At 44.7% G+C, this 26,473-nt stretch overlaps 1 long non-coding RNA gene across 1 annotated transcript in view; it reads right to left on the bottom strand.

The window, feature by feature from the left end:
* The window catches only part of LOC123351638, a 131,742-nt gene that overhangs the window by 23,237 nt on the left and 82,032 nt on the right, over positions 1-26,473 (bottom strand). The window contains exon 2 of the long non-coding RNA XR_006574046.1: positions 12,632-12,759. This is a non-coding gene — a long non-coding RNA (uncharacterized LOC123351638). The remainder of the gene's footprint in view (positions 1-12,631; positions 12,760-26,473) is intronic.

Below are 26,473 nucleotides of genomic sequence, written 5' to 3'. Positions count from 1 at the left end.
AACCCCCCCACACACCCAGCCTTCTGCCCTGCACCCCCCACACCCCCAGCCCTCTGCCCTGACCCCTGAACCCCCCCACACACACCCAGCCTTCTGCCCTGCACCCCCCACACCCCCAGCCCTCTGCCCTGACCCTTGAACCCCCCACACACCCAGCCTTCTGCCCTACACCCCTGTAAGAGTCCGGTGTGGGGGCTCGGCCCTCTCAGGTGCGGCTGGGAGCCAGGCCGCCTCACTACGCGAGGCTAGTGAGCAGTTCAGTCTCCAGAGTCCAAGCCCAAGGTCAGAGCGGGACAGTAAATAGTAATACCCGGGCTCAGGCCCTCAGGCAGGGCTGAGCAAAACCAACAGTAGTTAAGGCCCAGCCCTAGGTCAGGGCGGGGCAACAAACAGTAGTTCGTAGGCTCAGACCCCCAGGCAGGGGCCAAGCAAACAGTCTCTTAAGCCCAAGCCCTAGGGCAGGGCGGGGCAACAAGCAATAGTTCAGAGGCACAGACCCTCAGGCAGGGCGGGGCAAACAAAGTCAGTACTTGAGGGCTCAGGTCCTCAGGCAGGAGCTGAGCAAACAACAGTAAGTCCAGGCTTCTATGCCTGACCGTGGGTGTAAGGGGGAGACTGCCATCCATGAGGAGGGTGGCAGGGGGGAGACAGGCCCACCCACTCCACTGTGTCCCAGCCCGGGGCCCTAGCAGCGGCAGTTAGTCTGCTGGTGTGTTGGTGGGGTCCTGACCGCAACACACCAACATTGGCTTGAAGTCTGCTGTAGCCAGACTGGGGTCGGCTCCTTGGGGTACCGGGCTCGGGGAAGGCTCGGCCAGCCCTCCTCAGGGTACCGGGCTCGGGGGAGGCTCGGCCAGCCCTCCTCAGGGTACCGGGCTCGGGGGAGGCTCGGTCCAGCAGGAGCTCGGTCAGTAACGTCTGTCCTCTCCGGCAGCCGGGCAGCAACTGAGCGCTGGGCCCGGGCCTTTATACTTCCTGTCCCGCCCCTTGACTTCCGGGGGGGCGGGGACAGGTGGCGGTGGCTCCGCCCACTGAGGCAGCTGTTCTGGCTCGTCCCTCTCAGGTGCGGCTGGGAGCCAGGCCGCCTCACTACAACCCCCCACACCCCAGCCCTCTTCCCTGACCCCCCCCCACACCAGCCTTCTGCCCTATACCCCCCACACTCCCAGCCCTCTGCCCTGACCCCTGAACCCCCCCACACCCTCCCACTGCCCTCTGCCCTGACCCCCCACACATCCAGCCCTCTGCCCTGCACCCCCCCAGCCCTCTGCCCTGAATCCCCCCCACCCTCCCACTGCCCTCTGCCCTGAACCCCTCATACACCCAGCCTTCTGCCCTATACCTCCCACACCCCCCAGCCCTCTTCTCTGACCCCTGAACCCCCCCACACCCTCCCACTGCCCTCTGCCCTGAACCCCCCACACACCCAGCCTTCTGCCCTGAACCCCACACACACCCAGCCCTCTGCCCTGACCCCTGAACCCCCCCACTGCCCTCTGCCCTGAACCCCACATACACCCTGCCTTCTGCCCTATACCTCCCACGCCCCCCAGCCCTCTTCTCTGACCCCTGAATCCCCCCAACACACCCAGCCTTCTGTCCTGAATCCCCCCCCCCTCTGCCCTGACCCCTGAGCCCCCCCCCCCAGGTCTGGGATCCCCTCCGCAGGCCCCGCTCAGCCCACTGCCGGCCTAGATGAACAGAACCCCAGACCAGCAGCGGGCTGAGCAGGCTGGCGGCGTAAGATCAGCATTTTAATTTAATTTTAAATGAAGCTTCTTAAACATTTTGAAAACGTTGTTTACTTTACATACAACAATAATTTAGTTATATATTATAGACTTATAGAAAGAGACCTTCTAAAAATGTTAAAATGTATTACTGGCACACAAAACTTTAAATCAGAGTGAATAAATGAAGACTCAGCACCACTTCTGAAAGGTTGCAGACCCCTGCTCTAGCATCTGTCTGAGGAAGGGAAACTGCCACCCTGGGTTGTGGTGGCAGAGGGGACGCAGGCCCACCCACTCTACTGCATCCCAGCCCATTGTCCTAGCAGTGACAAAGCACTTTGTCACTGGGTCAGCGGGTATCCACGCTGCAACACGCTGACTCACCCTCTGTCCTCGGTCCTCTGCTCCCTAGGCACCCTCCGCTGATTCCCAGCTCGGGAGGCATCTGGTGGCTCTAGTGGTTGCCTCCCTACTGAGCTTTCTGGGCCACCTTTTATACTTCCTGCCCATCCCACCCACTTCTTGGGGGAGGGGCAACTAAACCCTGGTTCTGCCCACCAGGGCTCAGCGCGAGGGCCCTCCCACTCCAGATCCTCGGGAGGCCACCCCGCCTCACTACATCCTGTATGATTCAAATGGATTCCAAGACAGAAAACCTGCCAGAGATTTGAGCCAAAGAATTAAAGCTAGAAGGGACCACCAGATCATCTACTCCACCTTTCTGTATATTGCAGGCAACCAACACCACCCAGCATATAAACACTAAACCCAGCAACCTAAATCAGACCAAATATTACAGCCTACAGGAGATTAGATAGCAGAGAATAGAAGGGACTGAGGACATGCATCAGTGCCCATGGCCCCTGCAATGGCAGGGAATTGCTTAATTGAGATATACCTGGATAATCTTGGTAAGTGACCCATGCTCCAAGTTGCAGAGGAAGAGGAGCCCACCCCAACCCAAGGCCACTGCCATTTTGACCTCGGGGAATATTCTTTCCCACATATTACGATCAGTTAGACCCTGAACATGTGATCAAGGAACCAGCCAGCACCACTTCAGAGCATTGGCCACCTGGTCCAGTGTCCCATCTCCAGCTCTGGCCATCTCTGATGCTTCAGAGGAAGGAGAAAGAAAAACTCAAACAAACAAACCAGAATACACTGGTGTGGGGTAGGGGGAACCCTTCCTAACCCTTCCAGATGACCAGCTGAAACCCTGAAGCATGACTGGATGGGACATAAACTGGAAGGGACTCCCAGGGCTGTAGAGCCCTGCTGGCACCATCACAAGTAACCCTGTCATACAACCCCCTCATAAATTGGTCCAGCTCGCTCTTAAAACTAATTGTTTGCCCCCACAACTCCTGTTGGGAGGCTGTTCCAGAACCTTACCTCTCTGAAGGTTAGAAACCCTTTAATTTCCAGCCTGAATTTGTGTATAGACAGTTTATACCCATTTGTTCATGTGCCAGCCTTGGCCTTTAGCTTAAATAGCTCTTCACCTTCCTTGGTGTTTACCCCCTAATGTATTTATAGACAATGGTCATCTCCCCTCCCAGCCTTTATTTTGCAAGCCTAAATCCAATCTCCTCTCATAAGCTAGGCCCTCCATTCCCCTGATGATCCCAGTAGCTCTTCTCTGCACTTGTTCCAGTTTGAATTCATCTTCCTTGAATATGGGCGACCAAAATTGTACATTGTATTGTAGAAGAGTCTTACCAGTGCCCAAGGCCACCGGGGGGGAGGGAGGGAGAGGGGGGGAAGTGGGCAATTTGCCCCAGGCCCCAGGCCCCACAGGGGCCTCCACGAGAATATAGTATTCTATAGTATTGCAACTTTTTTTTATGGAAGGGGCCCCCAAAATTGCTTTCTCTGAGGCCCCCTGAATCCTCTGGGCAGCCCTGCCAGTGCCCTGTACAATGGCATTAATATTTCTCTATCTCTATTAAAATTGTCTTGCCTGCTACATCATCCTACAATTGCATCAACCTTTTTTTGAGCTGCATCATATCTGTGGCTCATAGTCATCCTGTGGTAGACCCACACACACAGGTCTCTCCTCCTCTGTCATTTCCAATTGATAAGCCCAACTTATAGCAAATGTTCTTATTTTCAGATCCTAAGTGCATGATCTTGCACTTTGTACTGTTGAATTTCATTTCTGTTATTCCAGTCTTCGAGTGCCAGTGAAAATGTCAGTGAATAGTGGGTATGCACAAATAATAATAAAAATAAATCCATTGTTAAATAGCAGTTGCACTGTCATAGTGATCTTTTCCATTTAATCTGCTTAATGATGTTTATTACAGCAGTACCTAAAATCCAACCAAGAACATCCAGTGGTAAGAATTGTGCTAGGCACCGTACAAACATGGTAGTAGATGGTCCCTGCCTTGAAGAGTTTAAGCTAGCTGGCCCTCTTAGCTCTGCAGTGGAGGGAATCCACTGCAACAGGCTCCAACCATTTGCACTTGGAGAAAATGGGCTCAGCTGCCTCTGAAACACCCTACATTTCTCCCCTCTCACTATGGACTTTTCTGCCTCCCAGCCCCTCTCCCCCTTTTCTGGTGGAAGATATGAATAAACTCTAGGGACCATTTTATTCATTGCACTACATTCTCATCCTATGCAGTCATACATACCATACTCGGGAGTTAAAAAGAAAACTGGCTATGCTTCCTCCTGAATCTATTCTACGGTTTTAAAAGTGTTTTTAAGGTGCTTTCAGTGCACTGAAATTATTCCAAACTAATATAAATATGTAGAGGGCAGCAAAAATTGTAAGATCTGCACATCTGTGTGAGCTGAATGTACAGCTACATAAAGATGGAGTGGAGAGGGGGCCCTGAGGGATCCAGCTGCAGCTCCCTGATTTCAGGGGTGCCCTGCTCTTGTGCAAGTTAGGACTGCACAGGACCATATGTCAGTGATGGATTGGGTGCAGGGAGCTCCATTCCACTACAATCTTTCCCTCCCTATTCACAGGCTGCCCATGAGTCATTTCTTTTTGCTAGTGTAGTATGTGGTACAGCTGATTCCACCAGCTTTCTGTCAGAAGATAGCTTCTGTGCATTGTACAATTCCCTACTGGCCGTTCACACACTTCTCACAGGGTGACCTCAGCACACCAGAGAATCCAGCCCGTCATTTAAGAAAATGGCAAGCCCTTGTAAAATTGCATGTAGCAGGTATCTTCTCTTGTCCCCAACCCTCTAAAGCCTCCACTACTCTCCAACCCTTGCCTCATATGCCAACATCTTCCATGTGTAGGTCATGCCCTGTTCAGCCTCCTGAGGAGCTGAGAGTATCCCATCCACTTCCAATTCTAGACTAAACTCTTTCCCCCCCCCCCATGGCAACAGCAGCACTTTCGATTTGCAAAAAAAGTGGTTTACCCCCTATGCTCTTCACAGTGCTTTCATCTCGCCTACCTCCCTATGGCTCTTTCATACCCCACTCCCATGTCCAGTCTCTCTTCCCGTCGCAATGGCCTCATGCTTGAAGGTCTTTTACTATCAAGGGGCCCTGAGGGATCCATTCACAACCACAATTGACTTTATGATGTGGTGAGCCTAAAGCCTGGACAATTATTTTTAATTATTATGATGTTACTAGGCAAGAATGGCTAGAGTTTTTCTCCCCAAGCAGAATCTCTGGCAAGCAGCATGCTTGCACTTCATACTTTACACAGCATCAGCCTCTCCAATGCAAACATCTCTTGGATGTATCTGTGTTCTGGTCTCTGTCACTAGGTGTCACTAGATAATCTAATTATAATCCAGACTGAACATAAAGCAAGTGAAAACTAATATTCTCTGAGCTAAAATGTAAGGTTATCTTGCCTAAATGAAGTCCTACAGCATAATTATACATTTTATTGAAGACATCATAGGGTGCAGCCATAGAATATGAAACTAGAGAGACATGAATTTGCAAAATTACTTTCTAAAGGAGATTAGTCATTCCTGACTCAAAAGAATGTTTCTCATCATTCTCATTGACATTTTCTTTCTTTCTTACGACCAAATGCTCTGGACTAATGTGTCTGTTCTGGCATGGCAACTCCTTTATTTCAAGCCAAATCTTTTCTTGAAGCCTGACCTGAATTGCAAACTCCTGTCCAGACAAATGTTGTCTTTTCTCACAGGATTTTCAGCCTGCTTTCTGGATGAGTGAAGTAAATGCAATGCAGATAATCATCTAATGGCAACACATTGCCATAACCTGAGCACCTGCCTGACTAGTCTCAATGCTAGGAACCCAGCTACACAACATTTTGCCCTAAGATAGCGGAGTGAGCCCCAGCTCAGATCAAAGTGTAAACAAAACACATTTTTCCAATAAAGCCTTTTCAACGGGTTCTACAGCCATAATGAATAAAAAAAATCATTTCAAAAAAATCTCTGAACTATAGAGTCACACACACATGAAAACACAGGGAACAAAGAAAGAAACAACTATTTGTTGTGGCTTCCTTTGCTTTTTCAGCATTTTGTTCAATGCCCAAGTGAAAGCTCTACGTCCTAGATGTTTAGAAGGAGCCTGTCTGAACCTGATGATGAGGGTCTCTCATCATTGGGTAGATCACCTAAGCCAGTGTGGTCACTCCATAAAAGACTGGAGTCATTCTGTGTACAGCAGTTGCAGTGAGGATTCTGCACGGGGACAACACAAGGTTTTAGCATTTAAAATATTGTTTTTCACTTGGTGCCAGTTTTATAAATTGCACCTTTGCACAGCACTGCAAAACCAGAATTCATTGGGTTTGCTTGGTGTGCAGAATGCTTTTCCCAGCTCAGTATTAGAATTTAATGAAACAGTGGTTTAAAGCAGCAATTAGTTTACTTAATTAGTAATTACATGCTATTTCAACATAGATCTGTTTTGTGACCTCTTCTAATTAGATAACTGCATGAGTGTCACTTGTTCAAGAAGGTCTGTCTTCAAACAGAAATAAAATATTGAATTAATTTGCAGCAAAGCACCTGTGATTTTGCACATTGTCTCAAAATTGTTATAATTTTTATCTTCTTGTGTTATGCATTCAACACTGGATTAATTAAGTGTCCAGTTATCAAACCCAAATATAAACAAGTACAATTCTTTAACATTATCTATCTTTTCCCACAGGCCCTGCTAATTCAGTCCTTATGAGCTGGAGGATATTGCTGCCTGAATGCACAGGAGATACTTCAGCTTTGGGAAAGGAGATGTCTTTCTATGGGGCAACAGTTGTCAGTAAGAGGACACTCTCCCTTCCTTCATGAACTGTGATGAGAAACACTCAGCTTTTAGGACTGGATTCAGATACCTTTACGCATACTCAACAGTACTTTACACTGCAAGTAGTCCCACTGACGACTAGTAGAGTAAGATATGTCTCAGCATGAGTGTTTAGCCCTTGGCAAACTGCAATGAACAGTGTTAATCTCATGTGGCAGGCCAATGCAGAAATTACTTGCTGCTTCTCCATGTAGGGTGACCAGATGTCACGATTTTATAGGGACAGTCCCGATTTTTGGGTCTTTTTCTTATATAGGCTCCTGTTATCTCCTACCCCCTGTCCCAATTTTTCACATTTGCTGTCTGGTCACCCTGTCTCCATGACAAATTGTGTCTACACTGGTAGGGTGTGATTCTCCACTCCCTTACACTGAGGTAACTCCATTGTGAAAGTGAGCTTGGAATTAGGCCCTTAGTTTTGAACCAGATGGTCCAACTACAGATGTCACAGGACTCTTCTCTGTCTCCTAGCAAAGATTTGGCCACGAATGCCAACCCACAGGCAAAGCTGCCACCTCCCTGCCAGAGACAAGCCATGTCCCTGACTGCACTGTAACTATCTTGAACTGTGGCACTTCCAGAAATATGTTAGCAACTGGAAAATCTGCATAGCTGGCACTGAAACCCTTCCTGGGATTTTATATTTGTACTATACAAATTAATGTATGATTTGATCATCCTGCCAGCCACCCTTTTTGAATAGCAGAAAGGAATGACTCTCTGGGACATTAGTAGAAATGCATCCGACAGACTGTCAGTGTCTGTACTGATGTTAAGGTAGGGACAGACCAGAACAATCCTTATGACTGATTATGGTCACCTTTTTGTTTTAGGATAAGTTATAATGTCTACTATGGTTTCCTATATGTATTATAAATTAGGCATTCTAGTTAAATATACATTTATTTGTTTTAAGGTTTAGTAAGTAAGAGACAGGATCTTGTGTTGTGTCTATGTTAAGGAGATTAGAGGAATGTTGAAGGCCTGGGCCACAATGTGAACTGTTTTGATTACAAGATTTAGTAAGGTTTAATTTACAATGCCTTTTCTTGCTCAACATAAAAATGGCTGTATACCTTTGAAGGTCTCTGTAAAAGATTGTGCGAATGAGGAATGTATGCATCAGGAAAAGATAAGGTGTGAAGGCCATTGTTATAGCCAGATGGTCAAGGAAGGAGTGAAGAGACTTAACGACACCATCAACGCGCATCCATAATGAAGGAAGCACAGACTGATGACCCTGATATGGAGGCTGATACCCCTAAAGACAAGACAATTGATTAAATCAAAACCAGGACAGGATGACCCTCTCGGAGGTGTTTTGGAATGTTAACATCAAAAGATAACACCAATTAAGGAGTAACCAGTCACAAACTGACACAGCAAAATCCATAGACTTCAACAGAGAAAAAAAAGACTATAAGAATAGAATGCTTGGCCATGGGACTTTGGGTTCATCTTGCCACAACTCCAGGAGCATCGGATTGTGACCGACAGAGCCCGGCTCCCCTTTGCGACCAATCTGGCTGGCCACTAGATTGATCCAGACTCCAGACTGGTAACTATAAACATCAACTGGCGGGACTGTGTGCATGGTGTGTGTATATGTGTGACTGAAAAGCATATGCTAACTGCTGTATTCTCAATAAATGTGGTGCATTGCCTTTTTCCCTAAAAAAGATCCCATGTGCTTCTTATAAGCATAACACTGGAAGCAGTAAAGAGGGGCCAGACTGATCTGAATAACTATAAAAAACCCATTATAGGAGGTCGGCAAGAGGGGTAAATTGTTGCAGTTAGGTGCCACAACCTCCCTGCCATAGGTTCTGTCATGTTTCTCTCATCATTTTGGCCTATGGTGCCGATTTATCTCTGGGATTGATACTGCAGTACCAGAATACTCCCTATGTATGCTGTTTTGGTGTCATTCCCTTTTGTATTATTATTAATTTTTATAGCACCAAAAACACTTACACACAAAGATCATGGCCTTGCTCCAATGAATTTACAATCGAAGGTCCAAGTTCAGCAATGCTCTGAAGCATGTGCTTAGGTCCCAATGGGACTTAAGCACATGCTTAAAGTCAAAAACATTCATGGCCCACAGGTGTGTTGCTGGAAATTATTGGCTAACCTATTGTACTGTCTAATACAGACAAAGAAGCATAGACTTTAAAAAAGCTAAGCTGGTTGAATTCAAACCTAGGTTCCCCTGGGCTTTAACACAGGTTAGAATCATAGAATATTAGGGTTGGAAGAGACTTCGGGAGGTCATCTAGTCCAATCCGCTGCTCAAAGCAGGACCAACACCAACTAAATCATCCCAGCCAGGGCTTTGTCAAGCCAGGCCTTAAAAAACTCTAAGGATGGAGATTCCACCACCTCCCTAGTGATTCACCATCCTCCTAGTGAAATAGTGTTTCCTAATATCCAAGCTAGACCTCCCTCGCTGCAACTTGAGACCATTTCTCCTTGTTCTGTCATCTGCCACCACTGAGAACAGCCTAGCTCCATCCTCTTTGGAACCCCCCTTCAGATAGTTGAAGGCTGCTATCAAATCCCCTCTCACGCTTCTCTTCTGCAGACTAAATAACCCCAGTTTCCCTCAGCCTCTCCTCATAAGTCATGTGCCCCAGCCCCCTAATCCTTTTTGTTGCCCTCCACTGGACTCTCTCAAATTTATCCACATCCCTTCTGTAGTGTGGGGACCAAAACTGGACACAATACTCCAGGTGTGGCCTCACCAGTGCCGAATCTCTTCCCTCGGTCTTCTGGCAATGCTCCTATTAATACATCCCAATATGCCATTAGCCTTCTTGGCAACAAGGGCACACTGCTGACTCATATCCAGCTTCTTGTCCACTGTAATCCTCAGGTCCTTTTCTGCAGAACTGCTGCTTAGCCAGTCAGTCCCCAGCCTGTAGAGGTGCATGGGATTCTTCCTTCCAAAGTGCAGGACTCTGCACTTGTCCTTGTTGAACCTCAGATTTCTTTTGGCCGAATCCTCCAATTTGTCTAGGTCACTCTGGACCCTATCCCTACCCTCCAACATATCTATCTCTCCCCCCAGCTTAGTGTCATTTGTGAACATGCTGAGGGTGTAATTCATCCCATCATCCAGATCATTAATAAAGAAGTTGAACAAAACCGGTCCCAGGACCGACCCCGGGGCACTCCGCTTCATATCGGATGCCAACTAGACATCGAGCTGTTGATCACTACCCTTTCAGCTGGACGATCTAGCCAACTTTCTATCCACCTTATAGTCCATTCATCCAATCCATACTTCTTTAACTTTCTGGCAAGAATACTGTGGGAGATGGTATCAAAAGTTTTGCTAAAGTCAAGATATATCACATCTACCGCTTTCCCCATATCCACAGAGCCAGTTATCTCATCATAGAAGGCAATTAGTTTAGTCAGGCATGACTTGCCCTTTGTAAATCCATGTTGACTGTTCCTGGTCACCTTCCTCTCCTCCAAGTGCTTCAAAATGGATTCCTTGAGGACCTGCTACATGATTTTGCCAGGGACTGAAGTGAGGCTGACCAGTCTGTAGTTCCCTGGGTTCTCTTTCTTCCCTTTTTAAAATATGGGCATTATATTTGCCTTTTCCCAATCATCCGGGACCTCCCCCGATCACCACGAATTTTCAAAGATAATGGCCAATGGCTCCGCAACCACATCAGCCAACTCCCTCAGCACCCTTAGATGCAGTAGATCTGGACCCATGGACTTGTGGATGTCCAGTTTTTCTAAATAGTCCTTAACATGTTCTTTCACCACTGAGGGCTGCTCACCTCCTCCCCATACTGTGTTGCCCAGTGCAGCAGTCTGGGAGCTGACCTTGTCTGTGAAGATTGAGGCAAAAAAAGCAATGAGTACTTGTAGACGTGCGGACTCACCCTTGCGGCACCTCCTGCTGGTCTTCTGGGAATTAGCTCAATTTCCAGCTCTGGAACGCCCTCTGCAGGCTGGTGATCCGCTTGCCGTTGGCCCCCCATGTCCCTCCAAGGAACCGGTGCCCTTTTAACTGGGATGCTGCCCCCTGGCAGTAACCCCTTTCTCTCAGAGTCTCCCCTCCAGGGGAACCCCCACCCTCTATCCCCACCTCGCCTCAGTATACGGCTACTGCCAGTCATCGTCTAGTCCCCATGCCCTGGGGCAGACTGCAGTATCAGCCTACTCATCACTGGCAAGGTTGGGTTGGACCTGCTGCCTTGGCCTACCCCTGGGCTGCCCTCTGCAACCCCCATTACCTGTTGACCTTGTGCTAGGCCGCAGCCTGGGGACCTAACTACTTATGCCATCTGTTTGACCTTGTATTTAGCTGTGACATTCTGAGTACCTTTCCCAGATCTGTGGTGTAAAGTACTGTTGAGCATGCGTAAAGGTATCTGAATCCAGTCCCTAAAAGCTCTGGATATGTAGTTTGAAAGCTTGTTGTCTCTCTCACCAACCAAAGTTGGTCCAATAGAAGATATTACCTCACCAACTTTATCTCTCTAATATCCTCCTTGCACTCCAGGACTGTATTATTATGCATGTCCCCATTATTTTCAGTAGAATGGCAGCTAAAGGAGACTGTACAATGTATCCCAAGGCCAGATGAGGGTCATGGCTTTGCTGCACTAATGCAGTTAAGTATTAATTCATAACCTAGTTAAACTGTAAGTATTCCCAGTCCAGTTGTATAACATTTTTAAAAGTATACTGTATTCTCCTCTCTATATTATGCCCTTAGTTTTTAAACATTCAAGGCCACATTTTCAGCCAGCCTCAAATTGTCCTGTAGACTTGCACATAAAAATAGGGTAGTTCCACAAGCAATTACCCGGTCTCGACATGAACTATTATGTGCATGGACAGTTCTGTGAGCATGAAACACAACCCCACTCCTGAAAGAGGTAACCCTTCGGGATACATGTTCAGGATGGTGCCAGCCGGAGTTATTAAGAGTGCCCCTCTTGTTTTTGTTAATATGGATTTTCTCTGTCTTATTCCCAAGTACCACACTGAAGGTGCTCCTATTTAATTTGGAGCATTTGTGGTTCTTGATGCAGAGACTTTGAATCCTATACAGTTAAAATGTAAAAGTTTATTCTGGATTATTGAATTTATCTGTGCAAGAATAATCCTGCATGGGACCCATAGCTTTTGTGACCTGATCCCTTGCAGTAAACTTGCTGGCAAAAGGCCTGAAAGATTTTTATAGTTGCAGGAGAACACATATTAAATGTGGTATTTTGGAAGTCAATCACCCTCTTTCCTAAGGGCAATGCTGAAATTAACCACTTTCCTGCACAGGACCCTCCAATTCTATTACTGACTTTGGTCTTAATGCCCCTTTGCCTTCGCACTGTGACAACCCTGCCTCTATATTAACTGTATATATTTATGGAGAAAGAACACTGCCTCTCTTTCTCTCAGTGTAGCTGCATCTGTACTATAGTACATTTAATTAAAATAATGTTAAACAGAGTAATGTTATCAAGGAAATTCTAGTTAACCCTGAGATTCTAGTTGATCATTATTGTATCTTGCATTTTTATGTATTTTTTAAATCCTTATAAAAGAATCACTCAACCTAACATTTCATAGATTAATTCTACCTTGTTTTTATGGCCCAGAATTCCAGTCATGCTGCTCACAGGTGTTATGCAAGTTCCTACACAGCAATGGTAGAGCCCTTCTTTTGTGACCAGCATCTCTTCTGCTGCTCCAGAATCATGAACCTCTCCTGAGCAAAAAACGCAAAGCATATTAGGCTGTGCAAAACATCATTGCCCCCTTTAGCTTAAATGATGAGTATTTGCATTGAAATGCAGTGCTACTCAGTATAAAGATAGCAGAATTGGGCCGTGTGACAAGGTTGGGACTCACCACGGCAGAGCCTCCTACTGGTTGTCTCCAGGAATTAGCTCAGTCCAGTGGAGCTCCCTTTCCTAGTGGTGTCCCGCCTGCTGTCTTGCCCTTGGTTGGCATCTGAGCCCGCATTGCTCACCAGCTCGCGGCATCCTCTTCAGAACCACTGCCCTCCGGAAGTGCCCCTCAGTCCATCCACATCCCCTTCCAGGGTAGGGGGAGTGGTGATCAGCAGTCTTCCTACACCCCAGCCACCATGTCCAACCACACCCCCAAAGTCTAATCCCTCTTGTCAGGGATCTGGTGTAGTTTGTGATGGCCGCTCCCCATGGCCGATGGTGGGGTGTACTGCAAGGGGGGGGAAGAGTGGATACCCAGGCCCGCCCTCTACTCTGGGTCCCGGCCCAGGGACCCTCTGGCGGCAACCTCACTGTCCTCCTTCTCTCCCCTCGTCTGTCCACTTCCCTGAGCCGCTTCCCCTATGGCCCCTTGCACCCGCTAGGCCCTTCCCTTCAGGGCCTGCAGCCGGCAGGCTATGAACTAGAGCTCCTTTCTGCTCCCCAAGCCTGGCCAGCACTGCGCTGTCTGCGGTGCTAGTCTCCCAGCTCTGGAGACTGATCTTCCCCTATCAAAGGCCTGGGACAGACTGCCTGCTTCCTTCCTGGGCAGCCTTTATATAGGGCCAAGCTGAGCCCTGATTGGCTGTCTCCAATCTTGGCTCTGATTGGCCCCCTGTAAGCCCTTTTCTTATTGGCTGTCGGACTGCGCAGGCCCACTGGCCTGCCGCAGCCCACACTCTCAGGGAGCGGGGCAGTCGCCCCGCTACAGGCCCAATGGAAGCAAGATCAGACCGATAAAAATCGGAGACAAACAATGACTAAGTGATGTCAGAAGTAAGCAACAATCCTGTTACTTTGGCTGACAGTGTGTTTAGTCTGACACCAACAGTGCCTTTCCCCAAGGTTATGCAACTGATACACAGCACCTAAGAGGTAGGATTACAGTGTAGATAAAACCTAGATATACTGATTTTAAATCGGAAATGCATAAAGGACATTAACTGTTTGTATGCCTGGTCAAAATAAAATACCTTAGATTAGAAAATGTCAAAAGTAGATGCTCGTGCCAAGCTCTCTTACACTATTACTGCTGATCCATTTTATCCTGTTCATCTTTTATCGCAATATTTAAATCTTTCCATTTCATATCTGGTTATAAGTGAAGAGTAAAGATAAGCAGAACTTAAGTTGTCAGAGACGTGCCTAATTCAATTATTATGATGGTGCTCAGATTTCCCCAGGCAACGTAGTTAAATCAGTTGTTCAGATCTGTCTGAAGGAGCAAATTTCACCCAGTATGAATTAGGTTGGATGAAAAGTTTTTATCTTTAGTTATTCATTAATAGCCCTAAATTACCTTGAGAGGCCACTACAGAAATGACAATGGTTTCTTTTCTTCCCGTTTCATTGTGATATATAATCACTGGGATGATCTGAAACATCACTGAGGCTGGTAAACGGACACCTGAGATGATCTACTTTTGATAGCGCTGTGTGCTAAGAGTCCTAGATGGACAAGAAAAGCTTATAAAGTCTCCTGATTCACCTCAGGCAAACCATCGTGCTTGAACTCATGAAATTCCATCAAAATAAAAGAACATTATGGTCCATCTGCAGCTCAGAAGTAGAGGACTATGGTAGAGCTGATAGAATGAAGACTGACAAGGAACTTTTCATTAAAGTCCTTGTTTGCAGATTGTCTTTCTGAAAAGCAAATTTTGGGCAGAAACTGCTTACACACACAGTTTGTTTATTTTTTTTAACAAATTTGAAAAAAAGCCAAATACAATTTTTCCTGTTAGTGGAGCATCAGTAGAAGATATTGGAATAAATCCTGGTCCCCAGCACACAGGCAGAGTAAAATGCTTTGTGTAGTGAAATCCCAGGGACAGGAAGGATTGAATTCTATTGCAATTCACAAAAAGTGCCCAGTGTTCCTGTGTAGTCAGGTTTGGCAATTACTATTCCTGGATAGAACGAAGTGAAATTTTCATCAGTGAAAATGAAGATTCGGTGACACCAAAACATTTCACAAATTTGTACTAGTTTCACTGAATTGTTTTGTTAAAAATAAAAAAAAGACTAAAAAAATGCAGAGAAAATCAAAACCATCCCCCCCCCCCCCAGTTTTTTTATTAAAAAAAACAAACAAAACAAAAAAAAAGATTTTGGTGTAACCTGAAATGATTTTCCCCAAAATGTTTTGGAATTAACAGTGAGCCAAAAACAAATCCATTATTCATTCTACTCCTGGATATTGGAAGGAACAATGGAAGTGGTTCGCTGTGCATCCAAACTCATCTGGACAGGTGAATCAACACAGGAGGCACATCCTGCCTATACCCCTGCCACTTCTCTTGCTTTCCCACAATGCACTCCTTTGTGGTTCTGCATAGGGAAGCCCCCACATAGCAAAGGCATCTATGACATGGCCCTAGCCTAATGAAAAACTGGGCAAATAAAGTTTTTGGGTTTCTGTTAATCTGACTTTGTATCCAATAAATTTCACTTCAAATTTTGGTGCAAACACACACAAAAACTCAATCCAGTTGAAGTCATCACCTGGTTTTATGTCAAAATGATGAGCTTTCCTTACTTTGGATGAAAAATCATTAATTGGTCCAAGTTCTCTTAAATTTAAAGAAATTTAGCAAACCTCTTGATAAACTAGGGCTGTGCTTTTCAGTTTGTAAGTCAGGAACATTTCATGCAGTTCCTGGTTTTCATGCAAACATTTCATATAGCCCTAACAATAAAGCCATGCTGCTCATCTTCAGTTCTTTCTTTGATCTGACTAGAAAGATCTCCAAAGAACACAGTTTCCCCTTTCATGCTTGTTTCCTAAAGCCCACTACTTTGATAAGAAATATGATCCTGGCCCCAATAAATTCATAAACATAAATTCAAATGCTATCTTAAAAGTGGCCAGTGCCATTGAAGTGTCTCAAGTTATCAAAACCTGGTCAATTTTAAAACTAATTTTATCTTTCCTCCTCCCTGTCTGCTATATTATTTTGGTATGTTCAGGCATGTGTATTTATATTTGTATGGCTACCATGCACAAAATAATGCAAATCATGTACCATATGTTAGAGTCATCTATTTTCATAGTTTATGCTGCAGTCTCAAAGAATGAAATATAGATGTTACAATGCATACATTTTATTATGGCTGGAGGTTAAATATAATTCTCAGCATTGGTTACTGAATGTTTTCCCAATGGCTGTCCCTTCATACTGCTTTAAATTTGAATTTAATTTTGCAAAAAAGTAAGTCACATTTTCTAATTGTTTATTACCATTTAGTTAACTCACTAAGTAAAACCTTTTACTAGATGTAGGTTTCTGAATCCATGCATTTTGTAAAGATATATTTGCATTACATTATTATTTTTGCTGTATCTAATTTTCATGCCAACAGCAAGCGTCTGGTATTCCATTCCTTCATCTTCATCTGCACTTTTCTGTTACTGTTAAAATATGTGTGAAAGCTCTCTGAGTTATTTTAAGTATCTGATAAGAAAGCCTTCCTTGTTTGGGATCCCTGTGCATCACATAGCTATAGTAGAATTTAGAGTGACCAGACATCCTGATTTTATAGGGACAGTCCCGATATTTGGGGCTTTTTCTTATATAGACTCCTGTTACCCTCTACCCCGTCCTGATTTTTCACACTTGCTGGCTGGTCACCCTAGTAGAATTCAGCATTAAATATTAATAAGTAAATACTGGGCATTGATCTCGTTAGTACTATTAAAAACTCTGTGACCGAGGACATGTTGGAAATGTCCCATGCAAAGCAAGATGCTACCTGCACAGAATCATTCAGCTCAGCAGCAAAAGATAAGCAAAGAGCTCAGAAGGCAGCCTGTGGAGGATAGGAGACTGGTAGGCAGACTGGTATAATAATGTATAGGGAATTGGATTGCTGATCAGGACACCTGCCTTCTATTACTGTTCTGCCACTGACTTCCTGTGTGACTCTAGCAATTTAAGCCAAAATTCTCAAAAGTGGTCTGTGACTTTGGGCTCCCAACTTAAAATACCAAGTGCCTAATTTTCCAAAGTGCTGAGCACGCATCATTCCAAATGAAGTCACTGTGAGCTGCAGGTGGTCCCACCTCTGAAAATCTGGCCCAACATACCCTAAAACTCGGAGGCCTTGTTTGAAATTTTGGCTTGTACCTTTGTCCCCTGATTTACCTATCTACAAGGTCACAGGGCCTTCCCGTGCACAGGAAGCATGCCAGCACGGAATGTGTTTTTATTTGCATTAGCACACTCCCCAGTATATTTGTTTGTGGTGCCCCATTCCCCATTACCAGTAGCGCCTGAGATGATCAGAATAATACTGAAGAATAGCAAAGAGCAAAAATATTAGTTTAGGTAGAAATTTGTTTCCTAAGGTTAATGAGCTGCTGGTATTGTGAGCCTGATGTGTAAAAGGTTAATTTAGCATCTTCCCCTCTCCCCTCCAAATTCAGGATTGTCACGAGCTTCAGATACAATTAAATTAATAGATAATATCAATGAAATTAAATGTTGCTGTGGAATAATGGTCTCCCACTACCACAGAAATCCTAAAGCAAAGTCGAATCATTTATCAAACTGAACGTCAAAGCCAAGGCAAGAAATCTATTTTCAAAGGGGAAAACATTTATTCTGTAACAGTGGCCTGATACAAAGACTTTACTAATGTTGTAGCAAATGATTTATGATTCAGCTGCTCTTGTTCTATTTGACAGATGTACATGGTGGTGGTGAAGCAAGAGTTGAACAGTGTACCACAATTTAAAGTATGCATTCTGACTGGCTTTTTAGTGTGTTAAAATCAGCTGATCTGTAAAAACAAGGGTTATTAGCCATTTTTTAATTTAAAAAACCCTATATCAAACTGATAAATATACCGTTTTCTGAGTAATTGCGGATTTACATTCTTAGATAATGTATATAAGGGAAAAGGGCAGCCACTAAGAAAAATCACTTTGATTGACACCAATTGTATTTGATTTAAATCCTTTCCATTTTACTTATGTCCCTATTATTTCGATTCCTTCATTACCAGTCACTGGAAATGCTAATGTCTGTAAGTTTTCAGGATGCTCTTATGCCCAGCATAGAGTCTAGGCATGGAAAAAAGAAGGTTTGGCTAGGGTGTCCCTACTATACCAGGACTGCTTGCTATCAAAATAGCCCACTAGGACCCTGGGTAGATGATTGTAAGTTAGATGTGCCGCAAAGTTGCTCTTATACTAGGGAATGGACCAGCCTCAGCTGGCCCTGTGTGAAGGTGGCCTAAAGCCACCTTTGTCCTACCTCCGGCCTCATGCCCAGAACAACTCAGCAAGACATGAGAATCTGGCCCACAAGGAGCATATGGTGACTGATACATACACTTTCCTTTTTCAGGGTAAAGGGCTTTTAAAGTGTCTTCTGTTTGCTATGTAAACAGCAGAGGACTTGAGAAATGCTGGAATATTAAACTATGAAAGAGTGTGATATCAATGTGATTTATTCCACACTTCTTCTGTTTCTGCTTCCACTACACACATAAAACTTAAACCAAAAACCTTTCTCTCTACAGATTTCTAACATCAACTGAAAGGTCCTGATCAGTTTCACCAGAATACAAAGCACTGAAAATCCTTTGTGTTTCAGGGATATTTCGCATAATTTTTGTTTCTCGACAGTGGCATAGAGATCCCAGATCTGTGAAATCAAAAACATGGTCAGCACTGGAAAAGAAGAAAGCAATAGATTTCAGGCCCTCTTCGGACTCAGAAGAATTGGCATGTAATAGCATGGGAATACCTTTTTCGTGTAACAGTGCATTCATACAATGCGTTCCAGCCTTAATCTTAGGATGTCATTTGTTAGCTCTGCAGCATGTCACAGTATATAAATAGCTACAGGAAAGACACAGTAGATCATCCCCAGACTGAAGGAAGAACAAGCGCTATATTGTCTTTTTATCAAAAGTGAAACATATATGCTCAGGGCTCTGAGGCTGTTAAACCCCACAACTCTAGCAGCAAAAGGAACAAGGACTTGCACAGAGTATTATCTGACTTCTTCTGAACCATGTAAATGGGTCAGATTCTCTCTAGGAAGCAGGAACTGTTCAGGTGGGTTGTTCCTTCATTTGAACTAGTTCTGTCACTTTAGATCAGCTTTTGGCAGCTTTGATGGCACTCTGGAGCAATAACTGCTCACAGGGACTCCGGCTAGACAGGTTCATGGTGTTTTCTCAGAATAAATGGTGGATTGGAGGCAAGAACCAAATTTGTTCTAATAACTATGTTTGGTTAAAAGGGATGAACTTTGTATATCAGCAAACCACATGAACTAGTGAGACCCTGAATTCCCCTCCCGCCTCCAGCCACATGCTCCCAAAGGATGGCTCTACTACTGTGTAGCCTGTGGAGGATTTTGAATTGAATGGCGTTAGAGAATAGTTCTGAGACCTTTTGCTTTTTTTACACAGGTATCAAACCATTCCCTATATACAGAGGGTATAGAATCAGCTTGCTCAACTCCTAATCCCGCTCTTAGAGAATCCTGAAGGATGCAAAGAAGAGCAAGATAAATTCTGACTCTTTGATGAAACAGGCTTGGAAAAAGGGAAAAGCTGAGAGATACTGTAATTGGATTCAAACAGATCCACTTTGGAAACACTAATAGCTAATCAGGGAAGGACCAGTTATTAAACAGATACAATATTCCTCTCAGGACAGAGAATAACTCCACCCTCCACCTCACTGGAACCTGAAAGGGCTTTATTTCTCCCCATTACATTTTGCTTGGTGGTGGATGAAAAGTACAAAATGTGTGTAGTTCTGCAATTAAACGAATAGCTCTCTTGCTCAGAATACTATGAAGATAAGATACACCTCTACCCCGATATAACGCTGTCCTTGGAGCCAAAAAAATCTTACCGCATTATAGGTGAAACCGTGTTATATCGAACTTGCTTTGATCCGCTGGAGTGCGCAGTCCCGCCCCCCCCGGAGCGCTGCTTTACCATGCTATATCCGAATTTGTGTTATATCGGGTCGCATTATATTGGGGTAGAGGTGTACTTGTTTTCAAATAGGTCCAGATCTGTTCCTGGCTCCTAGGTATCAGATGCTCCCAGGTTTAATTCCTCAATGGTTAATTGGTCAGTTTAGCCACCTTACCTTACCTTCCATCCCCAAATCTCTCATAATAAAGGTTAGATTCAAGTTATCGCTGCTTAGTCAAAAACTCTTCCAAGTTCATCTTAGTGGGAATGGGCAAGGTGGTCCTATCTTGGTAAGCTTACAGCACCAACTGTCTGCTGAGCCCTACATAAGCTGGTCCAGTGCAGCTGCCAGCTGTGCAGTGGTGATGGGAAAGGGTACTACAGTCACCTGAGCCAAACTGTTCTCTTTGCCTTCTTTGTTAGCCTCCAGATTCATTTATTTGGGGCCTTTATTTTGCAGCATGTCACTTCTGCCTAATGTATCTTTAATTTCTCACAACTGTCAGTAGAGTAAAGAACGCCCTTCAACACCGCACCACATGCAAGGACTTTCCGACACCTCCCCTCTCACCTCTGGAATGCTGGGACTCTGAATTTCACCATCAGTTAATCAGCTGGCCATTCCTTCCCAAATGTTGAGAAATAGCAGTTGGCTAAGTCTGTTCCACACATGTAGACCTAGAAATATCACATTCTCTATTGGGGATTTCCAGAGATTTCCAACCAATGCTGGAAAGACTCTGGATCTTCTCATTCTGCTTTGATTATTTAAAAGAGGCCAGATTCTCTGGCCTGTCACTCATGGTCAGTGGCACCTTACTCTACAAGCAGTCCCATTGACATGAAGATATGTAAGGGTGTCAGAACATGGCTGCAAGTGAATTTAGTCCTTGTGAAGAACTGAGAACCCTAGAGAGTTCATACTATAGTCATCTAGGGCATACTGTATTGGCCCTCTGTATAGGGTGAACATAAGGTCTATGAACTACTTTGGACTTAAACATTATCCCTCTGCATCTGGGTGAACTTCTTCCCCACAGAACAGATAGGGCAATGGAACAAGCAGTGCAAGATTCTCCACTCTGCCCTGCTGGTATCTTTCTTCTCTGACCTAGAGAGACTTCTGTGGATAAGAGTAATGGTGTTTCAATGCTCATTCACTCCTTGGTCTTTCTCCCACTACTGAAAACAAGGGTGACAAATTAGCTATGATTTTTGTGATGTAGACACCTGTCCACTGAGACCTGGACTGAACTAAATACCAGTATAAATCTGGCATTACTCCATCAGTCTGGTCCAGTGGATAGAACACTGCAGTATTTGCTTTGCATTACTCCTGTTGCAATATGCCATCAACATGATTTTCTCCTGGCTACTATTAATCCTGCTCTACTAATCATCCTAGGATTGTGTTTCAAGAGCAGCAAATATGGCATCTTCCCCTAATGGAGAACAAGCATGACATTTCAGCAGTTTTTTTGGTCTCCAAGAGTGTCTCACAGTCATGCATATGGCTCCTTGATGAAATGTTACTGTGTTGTGCAACCCAGACAGACAGACTATACAGCCATCTGTGTTTCATTTTTTTCTGATTTAAAGACCCTTCAAGAGATTATGTTGCAAGTGTTGAGTGCAGGTCTCCTCAAATTACAAATACACAAATACAGAAGCCATTCTGTATTATAACAGAAATAAAGCAAGCTCCCATATTAAGTAATCAGTTTAGTGGAAGCTCTGTATTAATTGCAAAATCTGCAGCTGTCTTGCAAAGGTAGTAGTTTTTGTATATGTACTGTATGTTTTTAAAGTAAACGAGTAGAGCTCATTCTTAATGCAGGGGGAAGGAGTGAAGCAGAGGGGGTTATAAGCCACCTTCATGTCTCCCCTAATCCTGAACCATCAAGGGCCAGACCTGACCCTTGCCACAAGTTAGAGCACCTACAGGGCTGCTCTAGTTTATGCCAGCTAGCATATTCCCCATAGGAACTTTTTACTGTTAGTGTTGATCTCTGTCCCCATCTTCCCTGGTTTCTGTCATATCCACGCACTGCCCCAGAACAGCCCAGCAGTAAATGAGCTGGCCCTGGGTTCAGTTGCACTGAGCTAAGCATCAGCTGCCCTTTCAAAGCATCTTTAAGATCATTTTGTGCCACTTTAGCATTGCAAAGTAACCTTAACAGGACCCAGGTGTGAGGGGCTGTCACCCCTGTGGTGCAGTCTGGGAGCCATGGGAACCACTTAGCCCCGTAACCATACAGTTGGCTTGGCCTCTCTCACACTGTTCTGCTGGTGATTCAGCCAGCCTCTCCAGGCTCTGTTATCACCCAACATGACAGCCGGTGGAACCACACACACCCAGCTGAGCTACCTGAGTGCTTTACCTAAGCCACTCAAGGACAGACAGAAGACAACAGCCAATTTCCCAGCTCCCCAGCCTTGCACCCTTGATGGATTATAAACCCAGTATTATACCTTTTTGTACTGCACAGGGATTTGTACAATGCAAGCTCATTAATATAGTTCACTTTCCCCTCGATGTGGGAAATATATGCAATATATGAGATTTTCCCAGACACTTCACTCAAAACACACTGGTTAACAAGTTTATTAACTATAGAAAGATTGATTTTAAGTGATTAGAAATAGATCAAAGCAGATTACCGAGCAAATAAACAAAAACGCAAACTAAGCCTAACATACTAGATTGCTAATTCAAATCCTACCTATTTCTCATCCTGACTGATGATACAAGCAGTCCACCAAGTTTCCATATACAAGCTAGAAATCCCATTAGCCTGGGACCAGCACGTCCCACAGTTTAGTCTTTGTTCCTCAGGTGTTTCCAGGAGTTCTTTTGTGTGAGGAGTGAGGCCCCAAGATGATGTAACTTCCCACTTTATATAGTTTTTCCATATGGCGGGAACCCTTTGTTCCAAGCTAAGTTCCCAATCCAGTTTCTGGAAAAATACAGGTACCCAAATGGAGTTCAGTGTCATGTGGTCCAGTCACATGCCCTTGCATGCCTTGCTGAGTCATAGCAGCCATTACTCATAGGCTGGCTGAAATGTTCACATGAAGGCTAAGCTCTTCCATGGTCTATTGCAGTGTTTCCAAACTTACAACAGTTGCGTATCCCTTTTGAGACATTTGTCTTACCGGCGTATCCCTTCTCCAGTGAAGATAATGAGGGGGTGGTTAGTAGCCACATTTTTATAACACACTCCTAATTCATTTTAATTCTGGATTAAATGTTTATTAGAAATAAATACAAAATTATATTACATACAATTGAAACAAAACTTTTAATAGAAATAATAGTTACATATAGAAATAGTACTAGAAATAATTAAAATAATAGAAGCAAATCAACAGTCTAGCAGAACAGCATAGATAGATAGATAGATGGTGAATTCTTATCATTCTGAAATTAAAATACGCTGGTTTGGTTAGGTTAGTGAAGAAAGCACTAGTTTTAATACTTACTATTTCGGTATTGAAAATTTTTCAGTACAAACCAAACTATTCAGTGCGAGGGATGGAACTGCTTTTGACCAGACACTATCGAGGGGTTATCTGGCTCAATGTTTGTGATCTTAAGACGAAGATGGGCTCCACGTCAATAAGACTATTTCATTTTTTTATTTTTATGCTAACCAGCGCAGAGAATCGGATCTTGCACAAATACGAGGTGGGAAAAGGCAGAAGATACTTGACAGCTTTGTCCAATAGAGCTGGATATTCAGAGCTAACCCCCAACCAAAATGACATCAGTGTATTTTGCTCAAATTTTGTTTTCACGAAGCTATCTGAAGCCAGCTCCCAGAGCTGTTCTTCTTCTGAAGCAGAGGTTATTTGGCAATGTTTGAACATTGATGATAAAAGGGTTCCTTATCCATTCAAGGGTGCCGTCTGGTTCAGGGAAATACTTACAAAGATCTTTCTGCAAGCTTTCCAAATGTTGCTTCATGGTTTGCAACACATCACTATCAAGTTCATTAGTCGAGTTTATTACCAAGTCATGAAGAGATGGAAAGGAATCCAGTTCACGACGACTAAGACGTTTATGCCACAGTTTCAATTTTGTGATTTTGTCTTGAACATGGAATGGATATGAGTTTCCCTTGCAAGGATAGATTGAGGTTGTTTAAATGAGCAAAGATATCTGCAATATATGCTAGTTTGCATAGCCATTTCCAGTCGTGTATACAGTCTCGCAGGTTAAAGGTTTCATCTAAAAAACCTTGCAGTTCTTCTCGCTGCTCAAACAGGCAATTCAGAACTTTTCCATGCGAAAGCCAACACACTTCAGTGTGAAATAGGAGTTGTGTGTAATCACTGCCCATCTCATCACAAAGCTGAGAAAACACCCGGGCATTCAGAGGGCAGCCTTTCACAAAATTTATTATTTTCACAGCTTCATCCAGTAGTTGCTTTAGATCTGCCTGCATGTTCTGGGTGGCAACTGCTTCCCCGTGAATGCAACAATGAGTCGATTTTGCTTCTGGCACAACAGCTTGAACACATGCAACAACTCCTTTCTTCAAACCAATCATGGCTCTGGTGTCATGTGTGCTTATTCCAAGACAACGACTCCAATCCAAGTAATTGTTTTTGATAAAGTCATCGATAACTTTAAAAATAGCTTCTCCAGTTGTATGTGTTGGCATAGGTTGGCAGAACTAAATATCATCGGGGACTTCATTATTTAGCTTGTATCTGACAAACAAAAGATTAGCTAAATTCACAATATCAGTGGATTCATCCACTTGAAGTGCATAGTAGCAACTCTTTTGTACTCTTTACAATAATTGCTGCTTTATGTTTTCAGCCATAACTGCGATTCTACGATGAACAGTGTTGGTGTCACTAGGCCTAAGTAAACCAAAGTTGTGACTGCAGGCCTGAGTGAACCAGGTCTTCCATGCTGTGAACTTTAACCAGCCTAAGATGCTAACAGACTGCAAGCAAAATGTGTAACTGTCAGCTGCCTCAGCTTGCAAATGCAGGAGTTTAAAACAGCAGAAGCGGCGGGGAGGAGGGGGAGAGGGGGGGAGGAAAAACTGTATGCGTTTGTGCTGTGAAGGCCATAGATAAGCTTGTGAATGGGAACTTTTCTAACACGCTGAAATGTAATGTTTAAAGTAACTGCTGTTGGGAAGGGAGGGGTGAGGGGGAAAACCTAACAAAAGGCTTACACAAACAACGGGGGTATAAATGCTGGGACCCCGCCTGCGCGCGGGTGTGCAGGATTTGAGAATGCTTTTTCTCCCTGGCACCTTATTTGGGCTCTAATAAACGTGGTTTTGCTTCTCCACCCTGGTGTGTTAATTAGTGCTATGCACACCGGGCAACGAACCCTGCTGTTGCTCCGCCTCAGGCTCTTTGAGCCGGCAACAGTTTTGGCGTCCCTGGGTGGGCTCGAGGCAAAATTGTGCCTTGCCCGGACTCCTCCAATGGCCGGTGGACGATGGTCACAGCCGACGCCCAGCGCACACCGGTGCCTTTACCGGGGGCCTCGGCAGAGACGCGTCAGGCCGACCTTGAAGGACACAACGGTGCAACACACTCAGATAGTGGAGAAGCAGTTGCAGGCGACAGTGAGGAACCGGTCCTGTGGATAAGGTAGGAACAGTCCAGTGCTGTGAACCTTTTTTTCTTGTTAAGACCTGGGGACGCCCAGTGTCTCCCTAGGGTATGGGGCAGGGACAGAGTATAGGCAGGGCATGGTGTACACCCTTAGAATGCATTCTGACGAATTGGAAAGTGTTTGAATCAGATCCATTGGCTAAAAGTAAACTGAAAAGATTTTGTACAGTAGACTGGCCTCAGTATCAGTTAGAGGACCAGGAAAGGTGGCCACCAGAAGGATCACTTAATTACAACATGATCCTTCAATTACTTCTGTTTTGTCAGCGAATGGGTAGCTTCTGAAGCTGTTTGTATGTAGAGCTCTTGTAAAAATCCCTCATCATATGCCCCAGAGCTGCACTGGGAGGAGGACTGTCCGTGGGAATGTCTGTCTCTGTTGGGCTCATGCCATCTGAACTTATTGACTGTGCAGCAAGATAAGATGCATCGTGGTAATAGGAAATAATGGCCTTGGTGTGTGTGTGTGTGTGTGTATACCAGTGTGAGTGTTTGTTACCGGAAGACACCCAGACTACCCTGTGAAGCGATTACTAATGATCAGGAATATTCTAACGCAAGCCCGGTAACTAGTGGATCTTTAGGAGATCCGACCCACGGTGGGCTGACTCGGCCTGGCATCGTCCGGCGAGGAAGCTGCCTGGGTCTAGGAATGTGTGAACCCATCTTCCCTCCCCCCCCTTCCTTTCCATGTGGGCTACTGACAGTCTGATCATCTCACTGGATGCAATCAGAGTAAGCGGCGCCGTCTCCCAGAGACTAGCCGACACTCTTTGCTGAAGGGAGGTGTAGGAGAGTCATGGTCATCCCCGTTAGTCTCTCCTGTGTGAGTGCCCTGTAGGGAGAGATCCTTAGTTTATGAGCCGCTAGCGCGGACAGGGC

The sequence above is a fragment of the Mauremys mutica genome, chromosome 1 (genome assembly GCF_020497125.1).
Source record: "Mauremys mutica isolate MM-2020 ecotype Southern chromosome 1, ASM2049712v1, whole genome shotgun sequence".
Lineage (NCBI taxonomy): Eukaryota > Metazoa > Chordata > Testudines > Geoemydidae > Mauremys > Mauremys mutica.
Note: the sequence above shows the minus strand (reverse complement) of the source record. Positions and strands in the feature narration are given on the sequence as shown.